This window comes from Grammomys surdaster, unplaced genomic scaffold (assembly GCF_004785775.1).
Source record: "Grammomys surdaster isolate TR1022 unplaced genomic scaffold, NIH_TR_1.0 185, whole genome shotgun sequence".
Taxonomy (NCBI): Eukaryota; Metazoa; Chordata; class Mammalia; order Rodentia; family Muridae; genus Grammomys; species Grammomys surdaster.
Genome location: NW_021604630.1, coordinates 8056160 through 8075979, shown reverse-complemented (window position 1 = coordinate 8075979; position 19820 = coordinate 8056160). Strand labels below are relative to the sequence as shown.

The 19820-nt window shown below is 38.5% G+C and overlaps 1 protein-coding gene across 13 annotated transcripts in view; it reads left to right on the top strand.

Moving 5' to 3' along the window:
• The window catches only part of Nrg1 (neuregulin 1), a 1037838-nt gene that overhangs the window by 982807 nt on the left and 35211 nt on the right, over positions 1-19820 (top strand). The gene's annotated exons all lie outside the window — the stretch shown is intronic.

The window sequence follows — 19820 nt, the reverse complement described above, 5'->3', positions numbered from 1 at the left end:
AATCCAAGGCTAGAGGAAAAAAAAGAATGATTGAGGTACTTTATAGAACTTGTGAAAAACTAATCAATTTAAATTAATAAATAAAATAATTAATAAGAAATAATTAATAAATCAAATAATAGTGGACAGAATGGAAATGTTGGACCCCCTTGGATTCTAAGGATGTAATTCTAGCTTTTGGGGACACGTTCAAAGATGATCTTTCAATCAGATAAGCTGGACTGATGAAAGTTATTCAAACCAAGGTTCACGTACCTATACATTTTCATAGCTCATCTCTGTCCCCAGAGGGTCTGAACTGATAGGATATTTAGTTACTCAAATCTTGCACCTGTTTTGTAGATTTCTCTCTTGAATAAAAACCTCAGGAATGATTTTTCACATTCCATTTTTAAATATAAGCAATGCATGTCCTGTTCGAAGAAAGGGAGAATCAGACCTGTTGTATAAATAGCTGGTCAGGCATTACAAACAGTAATTATAGTAGTCAAGAACAAGACATACTTTTTCATAAATAGATTATATTTTTTCTTTGTGCTTTACACTTTACCTTTTAGGAATCGTCAGGTGATATTAGAATAAAAACATGGAGATTAGCTTCATCGTGTGCTTCTGAAAACTTAGTAATCAAAATAATATTAAGAGTGTTACTTAAAACACGAAACTTCAAAGAACCAAAACAGTTCTTTCTGTAGCCCTCTTTCTATTGAAATTGAAATGCAATTGAATTAATTTTACTCCTATGACTTTTAATGACCTGGTGGGTCAAAGTAATGCCAGTTAGCTCAATATTTGGTGACATACTATATAAAAGCAGCTGAGGTTCTAAAAGAAACCCATCATTATTCCCCAACTTTCACTCTCTGGCTTTATTGTTATTGAATTTAGAAAAGTCCTTTTTTTTTCAGTAGTTGGAGCATTTTTCATAGAATTTCACATTCCCAAGTCAAAATGATGGTCAAGTTTCCCCTAATGACTCCCTATAGCTAAAGTCTTGGAAAGTTAAATCTCTCTACATACCCTTCTAGATGTATGCACATATTACTTTTCAAAGTTCTTAGCCAGTGGTACCTAGGGAGAAAACGAACCAAGTGGCCACTTGGTGGTGTGTAGACTCCTTTCCTCAAGTACCATACAGAAACCATTCTATTGCTTGCTGTGTAGTGATCACAGTATCACAAATAAAATGAGAAGTCGTAGATGTTTGAATATTTCCCATTACAGATATGAAGTCCCATTTGGCTAGTGACAGTAAGATAACTGAGGGAGAAGATATAAAATACATCTATGTCTACATATCTGATCTATTGGTAAATACATTGATTTAGTATCATAGCGAACATTATCCCAACTCTATGATCAATAATTTCTGGAGTGAGAAAATTCTACAGCAGAGAAGGAAAACAGTATGAAATGATCTGCTCCAGAGGGCTGCTCAGATGGTGCCTCCTCACCTGTAGTCAATGCCCTAAATACTTGTCTATTAGATTGGCTCTCTGTGTTAATTAGTCAAATAATTGAATTTCTAATGAAAAATGTTTCTATAAAAAGATTTATCTATAACTGTGTGTTTGAAGCTATATGCTTTACCAACAGTTAACAAAATCTTATATAATTGGATCACGGTATTTGTATTTTGGTTTTGTTAGAAGAAATGAATTTTTTTGTTAAAATAAATTATTGCTGTATCTTCCTTGTAGAAAATTAAACTTTTCTATTAAATGCTACCCCAAACTTAAAATAGGAATATTTAAACATGTATATCCTTATTATACATATGTATACATACATATATATTCGTATATACATATGTATACACATACACACATATGAAGGTTCTCTTTCCTCTCTTCTATCTCATAGTGTCAGTGGTCGTAGACATAAAGTATGTAGGGTTTTTTCAGGCTAGAAGGGCATCGTTAAAAAAAATTATTCTTTCATGAGCATAGGCAAACTATAAAACCTACAGACACAGTACATCAGTTTTTAAGGAAAATATCACTCTTCTTATTCTTAATACCAAGACTGAATGAAGTTCTCATTTTGTAACTTACACTGTCATAGTCTGCTGTAGTGCTGAAGATGTCCTTAGCTTTCCTACCTGCTACTTCTATGGTTACCAGTCTTGAGAAATACAAAACAGCTATTCATTAGTTGCCTTCAGAGAAATAGTTAGTGGGAGCCCTGTTTTGGTATAAGCAATCACTTTATTTAGATATGTAAATGAAGATCTAGCTTCCACCCAATCTGGAAAATGTTTTCTCTTCAAATTAAGAACTCCCATTGAAAAAAAAAAGAAAAATCCTCAAATACCTAAATAGCTTCTTGGAAGGCACATAGACTGTCATCAGAGATGTGGGGTTGAGTTTTGGCTCTGCTTTTCTTCCATCTGTACGAAGTTGGCAAACTCCTTCATGTCTCTGAAACACTGTTTTCTTCCTGATAAGTGGGAGAAATAGTACAGAACTTTGGATTATTGTGAGAGCTAAAGGAACTCATGCTGAAAACGCTCAATAGATGGAATTTCCTTTCTTCTGAGTATTCAGAGGTGACAGCAATAGCTAGGTGAAGTTTAATCATGGTGCCAGGCTCGGATGGACTGAACCATGAGTGTGTGGAGGAGCTGGCTGCCAGAAAACTTACACAGGAACATAAATAACACAGTTCAATGACCATAACTGTAGTGTGACCCAGGGCAACACTTGACACATATTCTATAAAGTAATTTAAGTTACTGCCTTTTGTTTTTATTATGGAGAGAAAATATAAGACTGTGGACCAAGACAAAGCTGCCATTTTTGCCTTCAAAGCTTCTCTCAAGGACATTAAACACTCTTCCTAATTACTTTTTATTGATTTTTTTGACATTTCTGCTCAAAATTGACTGCTTATTTTTAGGAAACAAAAAAGGATGCTAAGCTACAACTGTTAATGGTGCATTTGGAAATATAGATTTCAATATTTTAGTCTTGTTTCTTACAGGCGTTTGCAGCTTAAAAGAAATCATATAACAGCCTTGCTGTGTGCCTCTAGCATCTCTTACTATATAAATAACATTTCCCTCTCAGCCTTAACTGTGAATAATTTCATGAATTACCCTGCATAGTCAACATTCAGGAAAAACAATGTTTATCATACTTAGTCGAGCAAGATATAGCTTTTACTCAATTACTCAATCTCTACTGAGTAGAGATTAGAAATAAAAAGTAGGCACATGACTCTGTGTTATTTTTCAAATGTTATGGTTATTTTCTATTATCCTTTCTCTGATTTATAGGATTAACATGTAAACAAGTCTGACTGAATTGACCCTTCCTTGTCACCTAACCAAATAAAAGATTATTATAAACAGGAACATTTATAAAGCAGTTCAACGACACTAACTCTAGTATAAAACAGGGTCTAGATGTTAGGTCTGGAATCAGCCAGTTTTTTTTTCTGTTATTATTGTTTCTTATTTGCTTTTTTTTTTTGCTTGTTTGTAGGACTTGTTCCTTTAAATTTAGAGGGAAATCAAAGCTTAACTTTCATTTGAATGGAACGCCCATTTGAAGATGGGCGATACACTTTTCAAATCCCACAGAGTGATGGGGCAGTGGGTGGGGCTGGGGACAGTGGGTGGGGCTGGGGGCAATGGGTGGGGCTGGGGCAGTGGGTGGGGCTGGGGGCAGTGGGTGGGGCTGGGGGCAGTGGGTACACACAAACTTCTGTGATTGTGAGGCCAATAGGGCTACCTTGTCTCAAAACCAGAAAATAATACACACTTATTGCATTGTATAAAAAGATGTTTTGAGGGTAAAAGAATAGCATCTAGCCAACAAAAGGAGCCTGTCTACTACCAAATATTCCTAGAAATAAATATTCATCTTCTTTAACTTAGCTGTCTGGCTTGCAGAGTTTTGCTTTGCCCTTTTCTCCTTCAGCTCTTGCTGGGTACCATCAGCTTTTGGAGGAGCTAGTAGTATTAGTTTTACATGGAGGTCAGTCAGATCTTATGCAAATATTAAATACTGCACAGACATCGTAACTAAATTTAGCACTTCGTTTGGTACAGTTCCTGATGTCCTGAGTCCCTACAACGCTTATAGCTCAGCATATTTATATTTACCCATATATACTCTCAGGTATATTCATTTCTGTAACTGAGGATTCATAAAGGAACAAGAGGGGTAATATTTTTCTACCCTTGAAATGGTCACTAAATGAAAATTGAATTTTCTTAAAAGCGTTTTTAAAAGGAAGATGAGGGTAATTTGATTGGAGGCCGAATAGAATCCATTATAACATTCCAGCTGGCCGGTCCCTCTCCTAATTTAAACTCGGCTACTCAGGATCAGTTAAAGAAAGCTTAACAGAAATCCTGAGCATTCTCTTCTGAAAGAGCAGAGTGGGTCCGTAATGGGATCCAAGCAGTTTCTCGGACTAGACGTACATGGATTTGACTGACACTAGACTCCCGCTTTCTACTCAGTGTGAAACCTAGATTCAACAGACTTTGTCTCATTCTCTGAAAATACAGTTTAGAAACAAAAGAAATGTTAAATGTGAATCCCTGGCTGAGATGGAAGAACATGATCTCCATAGACATGGCAAGGGGAGGGGAAGAGCTACACTTTTTCTGCTGTCTGCTTGTTTTTACTCCAAGGTCATGGATGTAGTTACGAAATAATGATCCTGAGCCAAAATACATTAATGGATACATTATGAGCCTTGGCATCAACTGCCTTGGATGGAATTCATCGTCTTTGTTGTTTGTTGGTTTCTACTTGTTTTGTTTGAGATGAGGCCCTGCTCTGGAGTGCAGGCTGGCCTTGGACACATTCTGGTACAATCTGGCTTCAAACTGAAAAACATACTACCTCTGCCTCCTGAGTGCTGAGAGTCCATGTGTGTGTCATTGTATCCTGCTGGAGAGCCTCTATTTTTCCTCTCTCTCTCTCTCTCTCTCTCTCTCTCTCTCTCTCTCTCTCTCTCTCTCTCTCTCTCTCTCTCTCCCTCCCTCCCTCCCTCCTTCCCTCCCTCCCTCCTTCCTTCCCTCTCTCTCTTTCTTTCTTTTTAATGCTGAGAATAAGCATAATACCATCTAATTCCCCTCATCCTCAGTTTCTTCAGCTGTGAAAAATCAGGGAACATTCTTTTTGCTACGGTTTATTGTGAGGATTTGCTATTTAAAATACTACACTACCTGGCACAGAACAGTTATTAATGAGTCTCAGTTTTTTTTTGGGGGGGGGTGTTGTTTTGTTCTCTTTGTTTGTTCATCTTGGCGAAGAATGTCATGGACTTACTGTACAGCTGCATCTCATTTGCATGCCTCTTCTATAGTAAGAAGGTGGAGGACCAGGAAGAGAGTCAGAGCTGCACCTTCACATGCACAGCTGATATTATCTCTTGGCCTGAGCAGGCTGGATAGCTGTGGGATGGTTATAACAGAAAGCTAAGTTCCAGTGCTGGACTTTATAAGATTTTGTCCTGTAGAAAGGAACGCTTAAAACAAATGATCCAGAGTACTCTGCCACCTTTGCAGGAACTTACTTAATAAAGTAACTTCCTTCACTTCCAGTTTCCCATCCTCTTGACCTGGCTGTATGATTACCTTAGTGCTAGTACACGGCAAACAGCATACCCATTAAAACAGGGGGTGCATGAGCATATCTAAAGGGCCTTGGTTACCTTGGAATATAGTCTGTAGTTGTTTCTATCTTAGAAATGTGACTATTGGGGTGAGTTGTGCTATTCCTTCTGTCTTAAGAGAGTTAAGAGCAAATGGAACACCTCACTCATGTTTGAATGTCGGGTGTCTTAAAGAGTGAGCTTTCCGTGGGCTTTTCCCTCTTGCTTCTCTTCCAGAGTCCATGCTGACACTGATTGTTGAAACCTTCTGTGCTTTGGAGAAAGCACGTCCCAGGCACCATATTTTCTAGACTTCATTTACAGCATGTGACAGAATCAAGACATCTCTCTGGTACTCATGCTCTTTGAGCACTAAAGTGGCCATCACAGGGTGTTACAGTGTTCAATCCAAATTCGCCGTGACAGTCCTTCACTGTAAAATTAATTTCCACTTTGGATGTTATTGTTAATGGAAATCATAGCCTTTGAATGAATGGCAAACAGGAGTACTTATCGTTCTTACTAGGGAGGGTGAGAACAGAGAGGACTGAGTACACCTCTCCCCATTTGGCAGCAACTGTGCCTGTTATTCAATTTTGAATCTTTATTAGTGATTAGTCTTTTTTAAAATAAGGAATGCCTGGTAAATTACAAAGTCTACATATAAATTTTTACCTTGAATAATAAAAGGGGCTGTGTCGACCTCTTTAATGTGATCACTTGTCTCTTCTTGTCACCACCTCATTCTTTAGCTAAGCATCTGAGCCTGTTCTCTTTGTTATTTGAATTAGGAAACATTCCTGGCCTGCCAGGGTAGCCATGGTTAAGCACTCAATGTATTAACTCATGATAGCAACAGATTCCTTCTGTCTGGACCTCTGCTCTTGTGGTTCTGTGATCTAAGCACAGCTGGAACTTTGTTCTGACCTCATGCAATGTCTAGTCACAGAAAAATAGAAAATTTAATTGGCTTAGACATATCTGCTATCTTAAGAATTAGATCATTCATGCCTTCTTTCTCAGGGTTACTAGAATGGTCACCATTGTCGTCTGGAACTAGTCTCACTATTCAGAAGCTACAGGGGTAATTTCTGCTCATACACATCCTCTTTTGACCTTTGCATACATGTGTAGCTAGGTTACCTATCTCTAGATATCTCCAGTCAGCATCGTGGATCACATTGCCAGTTAATGGATGAAATTTGATCTGAAATTTTCCACTCTACTGTGGCTCTTTGCTGGTATGCTGATGTTTAGTATGGAAGTTTCAAGCTCATATCAAGACTTGAAGCTATGTATGATTTTCTACAAATTGTAGTAGCTTCAAATCTAGCAGCCCTCTGCAGACTATATATTCATTTTGCAGGGGTGAATGAGCCGAAGGAAGTAGCCTTCTCTGGGGTACCAAAAGCCCTTCTTATTCAGCATCTCTTTCCTGCATGTCTAACCTTTGACCCAAAAGAGCTAACAGTCTGACTTGCTGTATACATTCTGACGTGAACTTAATGCTCACTCTCTATGTACTAAGAAATACCAGCTTTTCACACAGCCACCATCCTTCTGGCCCTCCCCTTTCTTCTCCATGGCTAGCAACAGAGTGATTCTTGCTCTTTTTCTTCTCAACTATTCATAAGAATATTCTTAAATGTACATGACCATATGCTTTGTCGTAGTTTCTGTGAGTATATCAAATATACTACCTAGGTTTCTCTAGCTAAAAACTAGTTTTGGATTAGTGATGAATTATCATCAACTGACTAGAGTTAAACAAATAAAAATTCAGAAAACAAAACTTGAAAGGTTCTAGGATGTCTTTGGTGTTGTTCTACTTATTACAAGGATAATAACTTGTTGTAGGTATGATGAGATATAGTTATGAATAAAGTAGCTTGTGTCCGTATTCCTCAATGAATACATCAGTCCTTGTCATATCTTCCACAAAAATGAATGAATGAATGAATGAATGAATTGACTATTAGACAAAGAGTTTTAGACTAGTTTGAATTTTTAAAGGAAAATCATACACAAGTGCATGTGTGATTGCATGCACGCGTGCGCGCATGCACACGTGCACGCACACGCACATACACACGCACACACTTGCATACACATTAATGATGCACACATGAAGAGCACTAACAAATGGGGAATTAGTTTCCCCAAACTTGAGCTACATAAGCCCATGTTCACACCTGATAAAATCCGATGACCTTTTCTAACGGAAAGGGTCAGAAATACCAAGGAAGGACTCCTATGAGTTCTCCTTACACCTGTCTGGTAACCGCTCTTGAACCTCACTAGGAGATCCACCTGCTTCTGCCTCCCAAGTGCTAGAATTAAAGACGTACACTGCCCAGCACAAATAAGGATTCTTAATGGAGATGCTACACAGCAATCAGAATAGAGACAGAGGTCTAATTTCTTGTTGACTGTCTTGTTTTCCTGATAAGGCTGTCTGTTTTGCTTAGGAACATTGCCAGAGCTTATATGTAGACTGTGTTCCAAGTGTCCTGGTTATGGTGGTTACTGGATACTGTAGTCTAGATTTCCCTCCCCATTCCCAAACCTGAGCTCCCCTGTAAATAAAACACTGGACACGAAGGATTTTTCCAGGCCTATGTGAGCTGAACAAGAAATGCAGATTCTACTAGATATAGACATACTATTTATTGTTATTTACAGTGTTTTTGAATAAATGGCTGACTGCTGTGACATCAGGTAGCTTTATAGAGCACGCTTCCATTAGTGTGCTGGACAGTCAGGATCTCTGCTCAGCACCTCTTCCTGGTCACTGTTAGGGTGTGAAACCCTTTAGAAATGGATCAGAAGAATGACTGTGGCATCTACCCACCACCCCCAATGGTTTATGTCCTAAAAGAAAGGGATGATCTCAGCCACTTAGAATTACTATAGCTTTGGGAGTAGGAAGTAGTTTATTAGCCCAAGTAAGTGGAGTGCTACCAGGAAAAAAAAAACCAATAAATTATAATGAAAGGCTAATATATTGACTGGCACATTCCCTGTTTCTGGCATAGCAGGGATGTAGCCAGGCAAACTGGAGACATGCTTGGCTTCTACCAGCCCTTTAGAAGGTGTTTCCCATGCTTGTTTCAGTTCCCCCTGGATAGTTTCCAACAACCGGTTGGAAAGATGCTAAAGATACAGATGATACAGAAGATGGTTAGTAAGATACTAAAGATACAGATCCAGTTCATCAAAAATAGTGTATGAATTAGGAAAGAAGTTTGTTCATGTAGATTTCTCTCTGGGGGCCTAAAACTACAGCTGTGCCTTAAGACACTATGCAGTCACCTACCTTTCTGACACTCAATGGTACTTAGTATCATTGGTGGGGAAACAGGTGATTAGTAGCTTTGAGGGTGGAGGCTCTAAAAATTTAAGCATATACATGTACCTGTGTGCATACATACCCCTGTATAGTCTCCCAGCCATGGCCTATGTGTAGTACAACCAATTTAGGCTTATCTCCAACTACTTTACAAATAAATGAGACTCAGACTATGGTTATTTTATTTGGCCTCAATAACTGGAAGGTAAACCCTAATCTGCTTTTCTATCTGATGGCCTGGCTACTTCCCCAGGAGTTACTCCAATTACTTGCATCCATTTCCCCTGATGGGGGCTTCTTCTCTCCTCTCTTCTTCCTCCTCTTCTCATCTCCCTCCTCCAACCAGGTCACACTCCAAACCCACCTACCTCTAATCACTCCAGTAATTGGCTATAGCCAATTTTATTCAATCAATAATTTTAAATCAAGAAACAAGGTTTACACAACAAAAGCATGTAAACAAGAGAAGTCACTAGTAGGCCTAAACCTCCTTCGAGCAGAGTTTAGCATTACAAACATAGCAACAGAACAAACCTCTATACCTATATTTTAACGTATTCAGAGTCGATTATTTTGTCCCTGCCCCGTAACAACAGTATTACTTACAATATTACCTTGCCACTGCACCATCTCAGACCTTGTAGCGTTAGAGAAATAAGAACTATTATGAGCTAAACCTCTGGGACCAGCTCATCCTTTGCTGGGAGTGGAGTTGGGGTTGGGGAGCAGGGCAAAAGGCAAATAGTTTTTCTTGACGTGAAACATTTAATATTACACATGTTTTCTTGAAACCTCCTGTTCAGGAGGATCGCATATGAAGTGTTGACACTGTCTTGAAATGGGTCCTTTTCTGTGGGATTTTTGTTTTGGTTAGGTATATGCCAGGAGCATGAATATTATAGATATACATCTAATAGCACATTCTACTATAGGATGAGATGGTTTACTGCTCTGATCATAGACCTAGGAATGAGGAACTCCTGAGAATTGTCAGGAATTGTATGGCCTGAAGTTAGCCAAGTGTCACTGAGTAGGACTCACCGTTACTGCTCCATAAGCAGCAACCTTTGACCTTTTTGAAGAAACTGTGCCCATGGAAACAGAAATTGGTTCTTTACGTCCACAGCTATCTCACATGTACAAAATGGCAATTGTTTGGCTAACTGACTTGTCGTAATGGATATTCAGTGTTTTAGTGAGGCGTACTTTGTACTGTAAGGACAAGTCTTCTAATAAATATTATACAGGACTCTTGCCTGAAATGACTATTTTCCCTCGAGATGTGACTCAAAGTTAAAACACTTGGAATTATGTTTGTCTTTCCAGAACAGTTTTTGAGTCATTTGCTTAGTCGCTCCTTGATACACAGGACAGAACATTTAAGGTTATTTAAAATACTCAACAGAATTAATTTTCTGTCATTGGAATATTATTATCTTAGTCATTTATGTAATGAATGATTTCAGACAAACTATGTTACTGTCGTAGGTTGGAGGGTGGTAAGCATGTGTATATGTGGACATTGATCCCAGAGCTTCACACGTGCCCCACATATATTCTACCATTGAGCTGCAAGACCAGCCACGCCCACCCAGTAAAATCTGTTCTTAATGAAATCTTTTATTCCAATGGACTGATGGTAACAGGCATTTGAGTTCTATCAATGGATATTACATGTTGAGAAGAGCCCATGTACCTTTGTCTACTAGCATGGGAGGCATTTCACCGATGTACAGAATAAGGAGATGTGTTAGGCATTTGAGTGCCTTAGCAAGAGGAAGAATCAAGGTCAAAATATGAATGAATTCCGGTATTTAGCTCCTAATTTTAATATAGACAAATACAAAGGGTATATGTGAGGTCTTTGGATTATATTGGCAACACTGCAATAAATAAATGCAGAGTATTTCTTGGTTGGCTTGTGTTCTTCCTGGCTATTATCTGTTCCCTTGAACTCTTTCACATCTGGACCTTTGGAATGGCTCTGTCTTCTCATCTCTATTCTCTCCTTTGTCAACGTTTAAAGGATGGATCATCAATTTTCTTAATCATGACCTCACTCAAAGTCTCTCTATGATCTACTTGCTGAACATTAATTCCAGCCAGAAGTGTCAGTGTGTCTCGGGTCTGGATGCCTGGTTCTGCTACAGTTTCTTTACCTTCTGCGCTGTACTCTAATCTATGTGCTTTCACTCAACCTGAGCCTTCTTTCCCACCTCCACAGATGTGATTTCTTATCTGTTAGGCAGTGTCCCCTTTTCACACAGCCACAAGCCCTCAGTGCTCTTAATGCGCCATCGTAGTCCTGTTCTTTGCATATGTCATTAGATTCATATGGCATAATTTATTGTTTTTTGACTACAGTGAATATTCCTTTATTTCACTGTTTTTTTCTTGTTAACGGAGATTAGTTTTCAAACATACGTGTTGTCAAGTAATTATTTTTTCATTCTCCTTTTCTAAAGCTCTGTCGGGAATTTTCGTTCCCGCCTATTGCATTGATTAGAATTCTCACATAAATATCAGCTAATAATACTTAAAACCATAACCTTACTTGTTCTTCCCAGTTATGGAAATATCCTCTCTCCAAGAGTTACAGTATTACCTGCAATTTAGGTTGTTGGCCAAAAACAAATACTTTTACATGTTGCAGATAATGCAAATAATTACTTATTTTATATAAAAAATGAATTTAGAAAAAGCTAAAATCACTTGTTTATATATATATTTTTTATTTTTAAGATACAATAACCACATGTTTAAAATCCATTCTATATGGCTTGGATGTATCTCAATGTTAAGAGTATTTGCCTTTCATGTATGAGATCTTGAGTCTAATCACCAACACTGAAAATAACTGTATAGTATAAAATTTGCATTTGACCATGGATCTCAATGGCTCATGAAACTACAGAAAATGGTATAATAAATGTCCATGTAGCCATAATCCACCACAGCGCTTATCATCATAATTCCATTATTGCCCTTTCTTTGTACTTCCACAGAGCAGATCTCAGACACCTGATCATCTAATGTATGCATATTTTGATACATATTTCTGAAAGATAAGGAATATGCTGTTTTCAGACATAGCCATGAGACATTTGACACACACCCAAATTAGTGAAAAGACTAAGTATCATTAGTTATTTAGATGGTGGTTGGACCTTCTCTCCTAAACCTCATTTTTATAACAGTTTATTGGAGCTAGTTTCTGAGTGAGGCTCACACACTGTGCTTGGCTGATGTCTCTTGGCCCTTTTATGTGCTTAGTGCTAGACTTTTCTCTTCTTTTGTTCTTTGTCTATAGCTTAACTCTCATTCATATCACCTTTCAGGTTCTTTTAGAACTCTGGTGATACATGCTGCAGAGCTCTATGCTGTTGGGTTTTCACTGGTCATACCCAGTCATGGTAGCTTTGAGTATGTCCCTTTTATCTAATTTGATTCTAATTCATTTTTACCTACATGCAAATATATAATTAAATTTAGATAAAATTTGGAGGAGACAAATACTTGATAGTTTTATAGAAACTAACTTTGTTCATTAAATGCTGATTCAGTATCTATTAAAATGGCCACATTGTTTTTATTTTTTTGATATACCATGATATTTGCTGAAAATGTTCAAGGTAAAGCTGAATCTACCTCATGGTTTCTATCTAGCTCCTGACCTTTCATCTGCTTTTGTTACCAAACACATTTTAGAGGATGAATAAATTAACAGATGTCATTAAATGCTACATAGTAATTCTAACAACAGCTGAATAACTGAATCTTTTATCATGGTTGAGTCTTCACTTGTTTTACTTTGGTTTATTCTGTGGCTGCTAACATTTTTGGCTAGCCGGGACAATAGCAGGATAATATTCCCTACATTGATATGACCTTCTCCCCAACAAATTCATCATAGTAGAAAATGCAAAGTAAAGAGTGTAGATCTTCAACATTTAACACGGTAAGATCTACAAATATACCACAATAAGCCAGGCAGATGGGCTGCTGATGTTTGCTTTGTAGGCAGTTAGTCTAAGACTGTACTCTTTTAGAGTATTCATTAATAGGAAAAAGATCAAGGACAGTCTACACTTCTAGTTGTAGGAAGCTTATAGTCATAAAATGTCAGATATATATATATACACACACACACATACACACACACACTATGGTTCTGGAACTGGCTTTCTAACTAAAAAAATAGATAGATGGATAAATGGATAGATAGATAGATAGATAGATAGATAGATAGATAGATAGATAGATGGATAGATAGATAGATGATAGATAGATAAATAGATAGACAGATAGACAGACAGACAGACAGACAGATAAATTAAGCTATTGACTTTGGATAGAGGATAGTGTACATTTCCTGTTGTCCTTCCACCCAGCTAATCACTCAAAGATATTCTCTGTCTCTTTGGAAAAGCTGTGACATCACTGTGGCATAAACATGTCACTGCAATATTGTCTTAAGTTGTAGAATGACATGATTAGACTGTCGTGCATAAAATGCGCTGCCAGGGAAAATGGCAACTTGTATATTTAAAAAAATAACCTTGCCGACAATCTTATTTTTCTAAGGATAGCCCTGTCTAATAAGACCAAGTAATTTTCTTAGCAACTGCTGGGAACTGCAAATGACCTTTCTGTTTAGCTACAGATGACCTTGTTCTTCCAACAACAACAACAACAAATCATAATTTTGTTTTATGAGGGAAGACATCCAAAGGTTACTTCTCATTCTGCTGGAAAGGAAGAAGTAATATTAGGGGCTTCTCATGGCTTTCAAGGGAGAGAATTATCTAAAAATGGTCTTAATACCTGCCCCTCATCCCCAGCCCTGAAGGAGGTTCGCTGAAACAAAACACAGACTGTTCCTCATACATTTGCGTGACCTTGTGAAACCTGCTTTTGTGTACATTTGTGAATTCTTAACTGGGGTATATTATTGAAGACTACAAAACCATCTCCTCTTTTGACATGAGTTATATTCTCTTTCAAAACACTGGGTGTTATAAGATATATTAGGGTCTTTTCTGGTCCTTCTTTTCTACATGCGTCTAAATGATACTCAAACACAAGTTCAGCAGTTACACTAGTTAATCTCCATTGGACTTTTGTGTCAACTTGTTCTTTAGATAAATGCTCACTTTATAGGATGTCTGCAAACTCTTAAATTTCCCAAGTTTATTAAGTAAGCCTTGAGTCCATGCAGTCAGATAACCTAGTCTGCTATCAAAACTTCTGGTTACATTTTGCATGGTCTCATGGCATTTTCTTTGCTAACCCTATTGACTTCTTCCTCCCTCCTGTAATTGTCTGTGTCTCTGTCAGTCAGTCAGTCAGTCAGTCAGTCAGTCAGTCAGTCAGTCAGTCAGCCAGCCAGCCAGCCAGTCTGTCTGTCTGTCTGTCTGTCTGTCTGTCTGTCTGTCTGTCTGTCCGTCCATACATCCCTGGACTCTGCTCTCCTCTCTCTTCCCTCATTATATCTTCTACTTTCTCCTATGTGGACCTGTCTTGTCTTTTTCAGAGCTGGCGATGGAACCCAGGGCGAAGCACATTCTAGGCAAGGACTGTGCCAGTGAATGATGGTTACTCTTGTCCTTTCTGTGGTTTCGTTAGCAAAGTTCAGTGAAGGAACAGTCACATAAATGGTCAGCATAAGAGCAAGCTTGACATAACCTATCTGTGTTTTGTTTGTGCATAGTCTTACTGTCTTTGAATTTGTGACTATAGCAACTTTAATTGTGACTATTACTTTATATATGTTAATATGACTGCCACGAAATGTTATTTTTTAAATATTCAAGTAGCTGTTTTTCCCTCACAGCACATTTTATTTATGAGAGAGTCTAATCAATCTGTCCTATAGCTTCTTAGACAATGTCTCAGTGACACAGATGTCTTGAAGAATGTCACAGCTTTTCCAAGGAAAGAGAACTGTCTTTGGGTAACTGGTGCACGCCAATAGTTTTTTTCTTAGGGAGCTGATCCAGCCCTACTCAGCATCTGTCTGTTTAAGCTAGAGTTCTTAGGAGATGGGTGTTTCTTTCAGGTGCAGTATGGCCTCTCCTGATCTCCCAGATACAAAAGAGTGTCTGCCAAGCACTTTTTCCCCTTTTCAAATACCTATATGCTATTCAGCAAAGGATTGAATTACTATGCGGAGGGGGAGGGGATGCCAACCCAGAATGACAGTGCATCTGTGATTCCGGTGTGGCTCTGGCTTTTCCTGTGGACAGCTAATAATTGCTCCCATCATCTCCTTAATGTGGAGAGAAGCCACGTGGGCAGGGCAGCATAGTTCTTCCTGCTTGGCTTCGGCTCTGAAGTGCTTCACCCACAAGAACCGTCTAAGCAGTTTGCAGCAGTGCAGGGTGCTTCCAGCACAGGAGTCCTATTGCATTCTGGGTGAGGATAATAATTTGAAGGGATTTGGGCTTAAAAACAAGCAAACATAACAAACTAACAAACAAAAGATGCAGGCTATGGAAGAGCAAGAAACTTTGCAGATTTCTAAGTATATAAACATTCAAGATACAGGTAAGGTTCAAAACTTTCATTTTTTAGTTTGGCTGCTTCATATAGGAATGTTAAGAGGTTTTGTTTTGGTTTTTTTTGTTTTTGTTTTTGTTTGTTTTTGTATACATAGTTTACAGAGTAAACCTCATATTTACCTAATTTTCCACAAGTAAATCAGTAAAACCTGTCTTAAACACACCATGTTCACTCAGGAAGGATAGATTCTCTAGATTACTCTCAGGGATCCGATGTTTCTCCTCCTAATTCCTGCTCATTGTCCAAAGAAACTGGCCTGGCATCTTAGCAGAGGCATGTATTTGTGTCATGATTTGTGTCATGGTCCTGGTCTGTTGGTGCTCTCTGCCTGTGGTACTAACAAGGAAAGCGGATTTATTACCAGGGAGATGGGGAAACCATCTGCCCAGCATTGCTTTTTTTTTTTTTTTTTTAACTTGAGCTACTCTGCAGAAAAAAATATGTGTGCTTCCACAAAGAAATCCTTAGTAATGAGTAGAAAACACCACATTGCAATTCAGATGTTGGTTCAGTGTCTTTGCAAAAGTAGACAGCAGTGAGATGCTCAGGGTTTAGTGTTCACATGCAATTTGACTTGCGTTTCAGATCATACGGACATTATACTATTATAAAACTTAGGGCCATGACACTTACTTACAACCTCAGCTACTCAGAAAGCTGAAGCAGGAGGATCTTGAATTCTGGGTCAACCTGGGCAATGTACTAAGATAAGACTCTGTCTTAAAATAAAGTAAAATACAATATTTAAATGGTTATACTAATTTGTGATAGTGTGAGTGTATTTAGTTTTTCTGTTGTGGAACTTCTGTAAGAAACATGATAGAATTGTGTAGATACTGAATGTAGGGCATAATCATATTTAGAAGAGACTAAAATTTTTTCTCTTAACTCATTCATCAGTTTAATTATGTGAACAAATTAATGGAATATGAATTCTTGGCAAGCAGTTGCAAGAGAGTAAGCTGTCTGTGTTTACTGAATGCCTCACAGTTATTTGACCACTTCTATTGCAAACTAGGCCCTCTCCTTTCATTTTTCCCAAGAGACAATGAAATCCCAATGTGGACAGCCATCCCATTTTGCTCTGATTTATTCAGGGTTTATGTACCAATGCTGCGTCAGTGACATTCATCTAGGTAGAGTACAATAGAAATGAATCTTCTAGCAAGCTTTATAACAGTCGCTTGCATCTCAGTTTTGTTGCCAGGTTTTGCTGAACAGTCCTCTAGGTAGGACTCAGTCATTGACACCACTTTGGCCCGTGCTTGATGTTTTTCCGCAGTATTAATGGCAGTTTTCATAGCTCTATGGCTTATCTAAATGGGTTCGTTTTAAGGAACACTGGCCATGGTCAACTTTAGCTATGGCCGTTACCTGTACATGTAATGGACAGTCAGTGAAGGCTGAAGGGACAGATGGAGAAAGAAGGTGATAGGTTTGGGAGGTGGGTGAAAGGTGACAGAAGGGATCATATTGCTAATCCCCTGGATAGTGGGTTTTGGTTTCCAGATCCTATATTAATGCAGAGAAATGTCCAACTTCCTCGGCAATGATCAGCATCCCTGACTTATATTACCATAACAGATACAGTACTCAGGCAATAAGTTGCTATGTTATTTATGCTTTTTCTCCTTGGACGTTATCTACTAACGTACTGTGGGAAGTTCTTTGGGGTTATAGCTTTCATAGATATGGTCAACACAAGAACAATCAGGTCCTACTTACCCATGTTTTCTATGTCTAGGCAGTCTCATTCTGTAGCTCAAACTGGTCTCGAGTTCTTACTCTTACCATTCCTTATGCCCCATGGCTGTGATTATTTGTCCCGTCATTCATAACACTAAGGCAAAGATAGCATCCACATTAGGACACATTGCTCACAAAGCAGAGGTGGATGGGCATAATCAGCCAGACTGAGTGGGGTCAGCTCACCTACTGTACAGAGCACCCTTTGTGTGTTGAAATGTGTTCTCCCTGCGGTCTTTAGTTATTCCTCCCAGCTTCCTCAAACACAAGGGTGTTCTCATGACTTTGTGTGTAAGTCCTGTTCTCTCGGCTTCATTGTTTTTTGGCAGCATTGACAAATGGAATGTACTCTACCTAGCACTGTATGGGTAGAAGCCAAAGAGCCAGGCTATCGCTGTGGAACGTATAGACTTGCATACCATATTCACCCGAGAAGAGAAGAGAAGCTGCCAAACATCCAAAGGGTGTGTGTAGTGCTGTCTGTCTGGCAAGTTCTTCTGACAACTACAGCTTACTCTCGAGTTTAGCTGCTGCTTTTGGAGCTGAAGTACCCAAAGTCAGTTCACACTGTGTATCACCTGGGCCTTAATTGCTGCTTTACAATTAATGATGTGTTCAATGCTGCTGTCAATGAAAGTGCTAAGCACAGTAGCCATGACTGTGTGAGATAGCTGCCACCTCCTTTCCAGGAATTAACTTATATCAAATGCCTCATTACTACCTTTAAGTAATGATCTAAGAGTTTTGTTTTGTTTTGTTTTTCCCCCAGTGGAACTGTGTCAGGGCTAGGTACTTTGAGACAGTGTTATGAAAGAATCATCACTTCAGGGAGAAATATTTTTAAGAACCAAAAAGATATTTCTTTTGTTTTAATGTGCATTTATTAACCTTAGTTATTTTGAACATCCCACAAGATCAGTAAGTTCATGGAATAGGGTGCTATATCTGTCTCTGGCTTATATAGTGGCCTATTTTTATTGTTCATTTATAATTTATGTAGAAGTCTATCCATTTGTGAAGGATGTCAGTTTTGGTTTTAGTAAATGCCATAGGATTTATTCTGAAAGAGCCTTGCAAGTGGGCTACTCAAGTGGGCCAAAGGATATCCCTAGCAACATGTAAGAGATTCAGGCACTGCTGGGAACTGCTCGTGGATAAGCAAACTTCTGCAGGAAAGTATGGTGACAGCTTACTACAGGTGGGGCATATACTTACTGCTGCATAGGGACAGATAAGGCACTCAGCCAAATCTGTTACCAAATGGAAGGGTGTCATGAACTGGAAATCCTAAGGAAAAAAAAAACCTTAGCAGTTAACACAGCCTTCTTCCTCATCAATTAAAAGCAGTCACCATGGGTTAAAAATTAATATACTTACAGAAACAATTCTTCATGTGACGACATATTGTTTGGTTCAGAAGATATGTGGTGTGGTGTATAAAACTGTTCTCTATGCTTTGATTTCATGAACCAAATGATGCAAATGACATTCTCCTCATTGTAATAAGGATTCTGTTAGCATAGCTAATGGAAGATAGATAATCGCCATGCCTAGGTTTGGTTTATAGATTTCTAAAGGATGCCTTTAGTGACATTTTGAAAAGGTCGTTTTCAAAAAAAAAAATTGTCATAGGCCAGAAATGATGTAGCTCAATGCTAGAACATTTCCCTACCATGTAGAAGCCCCTGAGTTAACTCTCCATACCACAGAAATCCCAGCAAATGTGACATCATGCAACTATGCATCTAGCTCCTTTGTCAAGTTTTTCATAAATTGTGATTTTTAAATAAGAAAATTGTTATTCTTCCCTACTCACCCTCTAATACTTTACCTAGAGTGAGCATGTTCTCTGTAAAATCTTTCAATGGTTGCCATCATCCTATTATCTGAAAGAGGGATTTAGGAGAGTGGGGACCACAGGCTTCTAGAAGGGCCATGACTGAGATCACTCCTTTAAGTTGAACTAGTTTTGCCTCTCCTTCACTCTTCTAAAAGTTGTGCTCTTCTGTGTGCCATAGATAGGAGAACAGGAGACAAGAAATCAGAAACAGAACAGTCAAGAGGTTGGCTGTTCTGGTCAGGAAGAATGAAAATAAAAACATAGAAAAAAATTTGTTAAAAATTGTAACCAAGTGGGCTTTGGAAACATGAAAAAAAAATCAAAGCAGAATAAAATGGGAAAACCATACATGGTGGGTCAAACAGATGGACAGAAGAACATTGACCCATGAATGTAATCAACTAGGAATGATAAGAGATAAGGGATTTAAAAATCTACAGGAATAAGTCGGTAGATAAGATATCTCAAAATAGATTTTCTTCCTAAAGAGGTAGACAGAGTCTTGACTGGCCTAATGCTTCTCATCCTGATTGGTATCAGTGGTGAACATTGATTGACAGTAAGCCCTGCCACAGCCATGTAAAGGAGGGGAGGGCCTAATTCTAAATGCCCTTGAGCCTCAGGAGCAGGTATTTGGTTGTTTCTCTCTCTCTCTCTCTCTCTTTCTCTCTCTCTCTCTCTCTCTCTCTCTCTCTCTCTCTCTCTCTCTCT